This window comes from Apium graveolens, chromosome 8, assembly GCF_009905375.1.
Source record: "Apium graveolens cultivar Ventura chromosome 8, ASM990537v1, whole genome shotgun sequence".
NCBI classification, from domain to species: Eukaryota; Viridiplantae; Streptophyta; class Magnoliopsida; order Apiales; family Apiaceae; genus Apium; species Apium graveolens.
The window spans coordinates 47303743-47310592 of record NC_133654.1 but is presented as its reverse complement, the minus strand read 5'-3'; the positions used below and the strand labels follow the sequence as shown (position 1 = coordinate 47310592).

Here is a 6850-nt window from a genome sequence, read left to right as displayed (position 1 = left end):
CAGACAGATTGCAGAACCATCAGAACTTGTTGAAAGCTTAGCTTCATAAATGTTACCATGCCTGTATCCCTTTAGAACAACTTTGCCTATAGATTTGGTTACAACTTCACAGTGTTCTTCAAAGAAATCCACATGATAACCTCTGTCACATATTTGACTAACACTTAGCAGATTATGTTTAAGTCCTGAGACTAGAGCTACTTTTTCAATGATGACATTCTCAAGATTGATATTGCCATATCCCAGAGTTTTTTCCATGTTGCCATCTCCATAAGAAACTCCCGGGCCAGCTTTCTCCATAAAGTCTGATAGCAGGGCTTTATTTTCAGTCATATGTCCTGAACATCCACTGTCCAGAACTAGGATGTTTTTCCTGTTGCCCTGCAATCACAAAGACAACTAATGATTAGTTTTAAGGACCCAGACTTGCTTGGATCCTTTGGCCTTTTTAAGTTTGTTAACATTTGCAGCGGATTTAACATCAGAGTTTATGTTAACATTTTTCTTATCAGAATTTACAGTATCAGACTTTGCATCAGAACTTACACTAGAAGGAACAATGCTAACTTTCTTTAAAGAAGGTTTTATTTGATAATAATCATAGTACAAACTATGATATTCCTTACAAGTATAAATGGAATGACATACACTACCACAATGAAAACAAGGATTTTGTGGCTTAAACCTAACAGACTGACTCTTAACTCCTGACTTAGAAGGTAAGGAGTTTATATTCTTATTCTTCCTGCAAAGAGAAGCCAGATGGTTAGAATTTCCACAGTTATAGCATTTCTTTATAGGAGCATTAGGAACAGGCATATAATTATTGCTTTTATTCATACCTTCATTTCCATTCCTAATTTTCCTAGGCGGCTTTACCTTGTTTACATCCTTAATCTCTTTCAGCTTGTACTTAAGCTGCTTCTTTATCATTAAGCCTATGTTAACTTCAGCTGGTTTATCATGTTTAACATGACATTATCAATGGCACTATGTAGCAAATGCCTTACCTTTGCATCCTTGGCAATAGATGAGATATCTTCAGCTGTATATTCACTTTTCTCCTTTGGTACAGTCTGTGCTGGCTGATCTGCAACTACAACAGAGAGCTTGGTTGGCTTATGTGGTCCTTCATTAATTCTGTCAAGGTATTCTGGATCTGTAGCTTCCAGAAACATAGTCATCCTCACTTTCCATATGGGATACTCAGAAGGTTTCAGCATGGGAACCCTAATAGTCTCATATCGATTATGGATTTGAGTCTTTGGAGTTTCTTCAGTTTTGGTGGGATTGGTTGGAGTTTTCTCTTCTTCAGACATGATTGTTTTGGATCTTTACTGTATATGTGTTAATAGATTGCTCGGATACCACTTGTTAGGTCACACACACTGTAGAAGGGGGGTTGAATACAGTGTATACTACAATCAAATCGAATTAAGAACACAAGTATGAAACACAAAATAATCTTATTAATAAAACAGTATTACAATGGAACCGTTCTCTCTCAGTGATGAACAAATATCACGAGAGCTGTTAGGGTTACAATGAATAATATTCTCGATTACGATAACACTTATAGTGTAAACCATATGTTGTGTTTATATAGACACACAGTTACAAGATAAAATTCTAATTGATATCGAACATAAGTCTGCATCCTAAAATATATCAACTAGTTATCTTTTCTTCCAAGTATCCATTCTTCATAGAATTCTTCTCCATGCATATCTCTTCTTGTGTTTTCCTTAATCTTCTTTCCTTCAATCAGCCGCCTTCCTTATCTAAACGTCTTCTTAAGTCCTGATATTATCTCCTAATAAATATCTTCTGATATCTTAAGTTCTGATAACTTAAGTTCTGACTTCAGTATAAGTACTGATTTCCAGCTAAGTCCTGATTTGTCCTGTTAGTTAAGATCTGAAAACTAAACATAAATCATTATTAGACATGACATCACAAATATATCTAACATACAACAAAAAGAAGAAAATTCAGAATTCCAACTACAGAAGCTCGGCGCACCCGCGCTGGGAAGCAGGGCGGCCGCGCTGAAACAACAGAAGCACGGCGCGCCCGCGCTGTGAAGAGGGGCGGCCGCGCTGGAACCACAGAAACAGAGCGCGCCCGCGCTGGGATAGCACGGGGCCGCGCCAGGTCGTTTTCACAGAATCCTGATTCCATTCTGATTTTAAGAGTCTGGAAGCCCAGAACGACCAGAAGTCTATATATATCAATAAAAATACGTTTTTAACAACAAGGAGACCTGGGAGAGCAATAAGAAGACCTAGAGAGCACGAGAAGGCTATGGAGAAGAAGACTTTTATTTTCTTTAATATAGTTGATACTTGGATGCTTATTTTTGATTTGTCTTTGAACCCTAGTACTCTCATATTGTTTATTATCATGCTTTCATTGGAACCCATGGTGACGATGAGTTCGGTTATGAACTAATCGTTATCGTGGGGTTCTAGCGGATTTAATTATGGATTTCTTTAGTTAATTTATTTCTATACCTTAGTGTGTGGTGATTGTATGATAACCTAGTATTGATTGTGCTTATTCATCTTATGTGCGTAGCTAACATATAAGATATCGTGTTAATCTCTATTGAAGCGAAAGTGAATATATAAGTTTAGAACTTGCCATGCTAGCATAGGTTCATGTATTTGTTATGCATGATTCATAGGTAATTTTAACCATCTTACTTGCCCTATGTAATCACGATAGATAACTTGCGCATTAAACCTTTATGTTTTCAATTCTTATAGACATATAAGGACTAAGCATAATTGGTGTCTATTCAAATTTTATCTCTTTTGTGGATGCTTGGTAGTAGGGTATTCGTACAACGAAATTTGGCGTTTACTAGTTTTGTGTTATCTGATTAGTGTCATCACCATTCCATGCTAAGGTTAAGAAAAAAAAGGCTATTGAATGAAGTATTTAATGAAGTTAGGATCCCATGTTTATCATATATATTAATTCAACCATTCTTGTTCTCTTAGTTATAATTGTTAGTTTAATTCTTAGTTATAAACAATCTCAACTTATTATTTGTCTTAGCATTGGATAATAACCATATCATTGTTGCGTAAGTGCATATTCTTAAATTAACCAAAGAGTCTCTGTGGGAACAAATTTGATCTAAATCTTATACTACTTGCGAACGCGTATACTTGCGTGTATTATTAGCGCGTGTTAACGTCCTAACAAGTTATTGGCGCCGCTTCCGGGGACTTAGTGGTGTTAATTTTTAGTTTATGTGCTTGTCATTAGTGGTCGTTAAAGTTCACTGACTCGGATTCTTTTACTTTCACGGTTTATTTGTTTGTGTTTTAGGTACTCATTATAATGGGAGATCCAGCAGCACGAACGAAAGCCTTGATGGATTTTTCTCAACCCAAGATCAATGACATCCAATATAGCATTGTCAGGCCAGCTATCACAGCTAATACCTTTGAGATCAAGCCTGGCATAATTCAATGGGTGTAGAATTCAATCCAGTTTGGGGGTTCTTCCATGGAAGATCTCAATATGCACATTAGGAATTTCATTGAGGTCTGTGACACCTTCAAGTTTAACGGTGTTTCTGAAGATGCTGTGAAGCTGAGACTATTCCCATTCTCTCTGAGGGACAAGGCTAAGAGCTGGTTACACTCTCTACCAGCTGGTTCGATTACTACTTGGGAAGATCTTGCTCAAAAGTTTCTCACAAAATTGTTCCCTATGGCAAAGACAGCTGTAATCAGAAACGTTATTACTAATTTTGCACAGCAATCGGAAGAATCTTTATATGAAGCTTGGGAGCACTACAAGGAGATGCTTAGGAAGTGTCCTCATCATGGAATTCCTAATTAGATGATCATCAATTATTTTTATAATGGGTTGGGAGTACAGTCAAGACCCATGCTCGACACAGCATCAGGTGGAGCATTATGGGCAAAGAGCTATAAGGAAGCCTATGATCTAATTGAATTGATGGCTGCTAATGAATATCAATATCCAACTCAGAGATTGCCACAGGGCAAGGTAGCAGGAGTTTTTCAAGTGGATACAGCTAGGGCTATCACTGCTCAACTAAAGGAGTTGTCTATGAAGATCGATTCTCTGGCTAACTATGATGTTAATCAGATAACCAGTATTTGTGATCTATGTGCAGGTTCACATGCGACGGAGCAATGCGCTATATTTAGTGAATCAGCTCAGTTTGTGAGCATTTTTCAGAGATCGCAGCAGCCAGTTCCAGACACTTATCATCCTGAAACTGGAATCTTCCTAACTTCAGATGGAGCAACAATCAGAATGTGATGCAACAACCGTTCCAATAGTTTGGAAATGAGCAATTCAGTCTTCCTGGTTTTCAGCAACAATTCGCACCAAGAAAACAACTTCAACTTCAACAACAAACTCATGGAGGTGCAGGTCTATCTTCGACTGAAAAATCTAAATTGGAGGATTTGCGGCTTATGTGCAAAAACCAGGCTCTTATATGCTAAAGCCAGGCTATTTTTATCCAGAATCTGAGGGCAAATTGCTAACACCTTATTGAATCGACCACCAGGAATGCTTCCTAGTGATATAGAAGCCAATCCAGGTGAGAGGAAAGTTGAAGAACAGGTGAACGCCATCACCTTGAGGTCTGGAAGGGTCACAAGTCCCCAAATTCAGCAAGATGAAGAGTCTGAAAATTATGTCCAGAATGTAGGTGCGTCTGCACCCTTGCCAATTCCAGAAAATGAGATTATGGCTGAAGAAGAAGTGCAGAAGGAATCAGAGGTGGAACCAAGGAAGACTATTGTAGAACACACTCCTCCTGAGGGTAATACAGGGGAGAAACAGATCTATCCTCCACCCCCTTTTCCTAAAAGGCAGCAGAAGCAGAAGTTGGATAAGCAATTTACTAAGTTTCTGGAGGTGTTCAAGAAACTTCATATCAACATACCTTTCGCTGAAGCTCTTGAACAGATGCCTAGCTATGCGAGGTTTATGAAAGGTATTCTCTCTCGAAAAGTGAAGCTCGATGACTTAGAGACCGTTGCTCTTACGGAGGAATGCAGTGCTGTATTGCAACAGAAGTTGCCTCCGAAGCTTAAAAATCCTGGAAGCTTTACTATTCCTTGCACCATCGGAAACTTGTCTTTCGACAAATGCTTGTGTGATTTGGGAGCTAGCATTAATCTGATGCCCTTGTCTATCTTCAAGAAGCTTGGTCTACCTGATCCGAAGCCGATATGTATATCCTTGCAGTTGGCCAATCGTTCTATTACATATCCACGAGGCATTGTGGAGGATGTGTTGGTCAAGATGGACAAACTTATCTTTCCTGCTGACTTTGTAATTCTTGACTTTGAGGAGGATAAGAAGATTCCCATCATCTTGGGGAGACCATTCTTGGCTACAGGTCGAACTATGATCGATGTGCAAAAAGGAGAGCTTATGATGAAGGTTCATGATCAAAAGGTCACTTTTAATGTGTTCAAGGAAATAAAGTTACCCACAGTTAAAGAGGAGTGCTTTAAAGTAGAGTGGGTAGACTCTGTAGTGAATTCGAAACTTGAGCAATTGCCAAAGTCAGACACCTTAGAGAGATCCTTAATGGGGAAATCAGTTATTGATGACAAGGAATGGGCAGAGCAACTACAGGTTTTGAATGCACCTCCGTGGAAGAGTAAGTTGGATATGCCATTCGATTCTCTTGGGTTAGCAGAGCTGAAAATTTCTCAGGAGCGTCTCGAGCCGTCTATTGAAGATATTTCCACACTCGAGCTTCACCCACTACCAGATCACTTGAGTTATGCATTCTTAAGTGCACCACATGATAAGGACTTGGAATATATTTTTGATGATGTGGAGGGTAGCCGAACGAATCCTCCAGTGCCTAGAGAGGGTTCTTCTCATGTGCAACAGGTAGTTGATAGGACTGGTGTTGGTGATGAGCAGTACAGGAGAGTAATTAGGCATATGGAGGCCATGAAGGAAATTCACTGTCGTTTTACTGCAGATTTGACACAGGCTTTGGGCACTATTTTCTGAGCCACTGGTGTCGAGGTTGATTAGCCACCCGATCCTCCATCCGAAGAGGGTGATCTTTCTGACGACTAGGTATGCCTGAAATCCTTATTGTGGCCTTCAATGAGGACATTGAAAATTTTAAGTTTGGGGGTGATAATGTAAGGATTAGTTTGTGTGTGTCCATATAGTTCATGTAGATTCATGTTGCATATAGTTGTATTTCATTCGTAGTGTTGCATGATTGTTTATATAGGACATATTTGTTTGTTTTTTATGTGATTTCATATAGTTGCATTTGCATGCATATTTAGCATGATCCCTTAAGATGAACTATGTTATTTGATAATTTGATGTTGATTTGAGTGTGGTGATGACGAATAGAAGGATGTTTAAGTCTTAATGAATTGATTTGCATGCCAGAAACAAAAAATTTCACAAAGTCTTATGGGGTTGCTTTTGATCAAGATCATGATCATACTTGTTTGTTGTTGAGATTTAATCACTTGGTTATATTTAGAATTTGTGATATTCTCATAATAACGTAAAAACAATAATTTTTTTTATCTGGAGAAAAACTTGGATTTCATTGCTAGTTGTTGTAAGGCTAGGCATCAAATGGCTAGTAGCTGGCTTATATTTTTATGAGTAGTCTAGGGTTGAATGAGATGGAGCGAAACGCACTCATTCAGAAATTATTGAAAAAAAGAAGAAAAAAAAAGAAAAAAAGAAAAAAAGAAAAGAAAAAAGTATGTGTTTATGCATAATTGATCAAGAGTGAGCTCTTTAATACTCGAGTTATTAAGTTCTAGGGGACTTTGTGCCTAGTGACCTAAGGTTT

General features: G+C 38.3%; 1 non-coding gene across 1 annotated transcript; it reads right to left on the bottom strand.

The window, feature by feature from the left end:
• Positions 1-3741: 3741 nt before the first annotated feature.
• Positions 3742-3848, bottom strand: LOC141682006 (small nucleolar RNA R71). Its single transcript, XR_012559410.1, has one exon. It is a non-coding gene; the product is annotated as a small nucleolar RNA R71 (small nucleolar RNA).
• Positions 3849-6850: the final 3002 nt, after the last annotated feature.